We start from the raw sequence: 3,515 nt of genomic DNA, 5'->3' as shown, positions 1-3,515 counted from the left end.
CCTCGGCCTCAACTGGATCAAGAGCTCGAGGGACGTCATCGAGCTGAACGTGTGCATAACTCGAAGGTGCCGTACGTTCAGTACTTGGATCGGTTGGATCGTGAAGACGTTCGACTACATCAACCTCGTTACTAAACGCTTCCGCTTTCGGTCTACGAGGGTACGTGGACACACTCTCCCTGCTCGTTGCTATGCATCTCCTGGATAGATCTTGCATGATCATAGGTAAAAAATTTGAAATACTGTGTTCCCCAACAGACGCCTCGGTCGAATTGCCAAGGTTTTCCCAAGATAAGATGGCACACGGACATAGGAACCACGTCGCACTCCAAGGTGTCCTCGTAGGCGCCGATCTTGAAGGAAACTTGCATCGTATGCTCCACTTGAATAGTGCCGGAGTCGCTTAACCATTGGACCTTGTAGGGATGAGGATGCTTCTTCTTGACCAATTGTAGCTTGGAACATAGCTCTTCACTTGCCAAGTTGTGAAAACTTCCTCCGTCGATGATGACTTTCACGGAACGCCCGTTGATGTCGGCCCTGGTGTGGAAGATGTGGCACCGTTGGTCTTCTTCTTGGTGGTGTTGTAGCATCAAGACCTTGGAGACCACGAGAGAGGGACTTGAATCATTGTCACAAAAGACTTGATCATCTTCATCTCCGTTCACGTGCCGGTGCATGGCCACGTGCTCAAGGGCTTCCATTTCTTCTTCACTCATGGAGTCGTATGTGCCATCATCGTTGAAGATCATGGTTCACTTGTTGGTGCATTCAAAGGACTTGTGTCCTCGGCCACCACATGTGAAGCACTTGATAGAACTTGTCTTGACGGGGTCATTTGATGGCGCCGAAGATGAGGGAGTCTTGGATTTGTAGGTGCTTGCCGGAGGACGAGTCAAGGAAGGCGTAACTTGCTTGGAACTTGACTTGTCGCTGGTACTTGGTGATTCTCTAGTTGAGGTAGGAGGTGCCGAAGTCCCGGGAGCTTGAGTGTATGAGCCGTAGGTCTTGGACGAGTACTTGGCGTATTTGAAGTCATCTTGCACTTGTCGCTCGGCCTTGGTCGCTTGATGAACTAGCTCGAGAAGGTTGGAGAAGGGTTGGAAGTCGGCAATCCACTTGATTGGGTGGTTGAGGCCGTTCAAAAAGCGTGCCATAGTTTGCTCGTCATCTTCCTTGACATTGGCTCTTATCATGGCAACCTCCATTTCTTGATAGTATTCTTCCACCGTCTTCGTGCCTTGCTTGAGGAGTTGCAACTTCTTGTAAAGATCACGGGTGTAGTGTGTAGGCACGAAGCGAGCTCTCATGGCATCCTTCATTTGCGTCCAAGTTGTGATTGGTGGTTCGCCTCTTACTTGTCGTCGCTCGATCACTTGTTCCCACCAAATGAGGACGTAGTCTTGAAACTCGAGGGAGGCCTTGGCGATCTTCTTTTCCTCATCGTAGTTGTGAAGGCGGAATATCTTGTCCACCTTCAATGCCCATGAGAGATATTCTTCGGGATCATTGCTTCCGGAGAACTTGGGCATGGTGAACTTGAGCTTGCCGTAGCGGAGTTCTTCATCGTAGTGGCGGTGTTGATGTTGCTCTTGCCGAGGAGGAAGGTCCTCAAATGCTCGTTCTTCGTGATGTCGCTCTTGTCGTGGAGGAGGACGAGGCATATGTGCTTGGTTTCTTATTTCTTGGCATATGCGCTCGGTTTCTTCTTTCTTGTTGCTCTTCAAGTCGAGCGGCTTCTTCTTATCATGCTTAAAAAAGTGCTGCTTCTTGTTCACGAACTTGGCAGTTGCGCTCGTCGACGGCTCTAGTGGCCTCGTTGAGTGTGCATTGTGATTCGAGTGCTTGATCTTCACATTCGAGTGCTTGTGCTTCACGGCGCTCTTGTGCTTGTCGGATTGCATCACCGTCTTGAGGTGGTTGACGTTGGACTTGTGGAGGTATTTTCTCTTGCTCCATTGCTTCTTGCGCTTGTTGTCGCACCCTTTCACGTGCTCGGGCTCGGTCTTGTAAGTCATTGCCTTGGAATGGATTTTCTTGAGCTTGGCGATCATCACGTCGAGGAAAGTGAGATCGTGGAGGACTTGCATCATAAGAGGAGTAGTCCAAAGATTGCCGACTTGAGCGGCGGCTTGAGTGGCGCTGTCTTGGCGAAGAGGTTGAGGAAGACGTGCGTCTCATGATCATGTTGTGGAATTCTTCCATTTGTGTGGTTAACTTGGCGTCGATGTAGTCGCGGTTCCTTGCTTCCGATTGATGAAGGTCGGTGGCGAGTTGCTCAATGCGTTCACCCAAGGCTTCACTTTCTTGATGGAGAGCTCGTTGCACGACGAAGAAGTGGTTCTTGGTGACGTAGTCGCGATCGTCACATTGCTCCTCGAAAAGTGGGTTCACCGACGAACTTGGCCTATCCATCATAACCAAGTGGGGTGAGTAGGAAAATGAGAGAACAATACCGAAGTTACCTTTTCCGAGGATTGTGGATGTATCAAGTGTCTCTCAATGTAATGCCACAATAGGAGAATTGGTACCGGGTTTGTTTCTCACACCTAGACAAGTAAAGCTTATGGAGTAGCTTGGTTAGGACGGTGGCACAAAAATTTCAAGCAAATGTTAGTCAAGATATCGATAAGGTTGAGAAGGTTCACAAAAATGCAAGTGAAGCAACTAGATCAAACCCAAGAATATCACTAGGAACACACACACGGACGATAGATGGGATCCGCACAACCAAGGAGTGAGCCCAAAATGTGTAACCACAGAAAATGCTCTTGTTGTACGGATGCTAGAGAGACGCTAGCTTGATTGCTCAAATGGGCAAGATACACTTGTGCACCAACCTATGAGAGAAACGTGTCGTCTCCAATCCCAACTATGCTATGTATGAGGTGACCAAGATGATATATCGATGCAAAATGGCTCAATGTTATTGCTTACAAGCTCTTTGTTTCTCCTCTTTTGCTTAAAAGCTTTTCTTTCTTCTTTTTTGTTTTTTCACTATGCTTGATGCTTGAGCCAAATATGATATGAGGCAAGTATGTAAGATATGCACATGAGAGACTTATGGCACACTGATGATAGCAAGATCACTATGGTGCACAATAGCGTGGCCCGGCAATTCTCAACTCGCCAGTCTCGATGGGTAGGTGACGCAAAATGGCTCGGGTTATCAATGCAAAAGCAAGGAAATGAACTAAGTGTCATCGAGGTTACCGTCCTTTCTTACGGTTAGCAGTGTCAACGGTGAAGATCGTTGGCGAAGACGACTCCGAGGCGATGATGAATGGTGATGTCGATGTCACACGTTCCTAAGTAGCCAAAACACCTTAGGAAACAGAAACCGCAACTCAAAATCGGTCAAAGCGGAAGGTGGGTGTTTTTATGGTGAATTTTTTTATGGAGGCAAATGGTGGTGGTAATGATGTATGTGGATGGGGGATGTCAAGAGCTTCCAAACGAGCTAAAGAACACGAAAAACGGACTTGGGAGTTGGAAGTTATGGCCAAAATGGAGGT

The sequence above is a fragment of the Triticum aestivum genome, chromosome 3D (assembly GCF_018294505.1).
Source record: "Triticum aestivum cultivar Chinese Spring chromosome 3D, IWGSC CS RefSeq v2.1, whole genome shotgun sequence".
Taxonomy (NCBI): Eukaryota; Viridiplantae; Streptophyta; class Magnoliopsida; order Poales; family Poaceae; genus Triticum; species Triticum aestivum.
The sequence above is the reverse complement of the archived record's forward strand: the minus strand, read 5'-3'. Positions refer to the sequence as shown.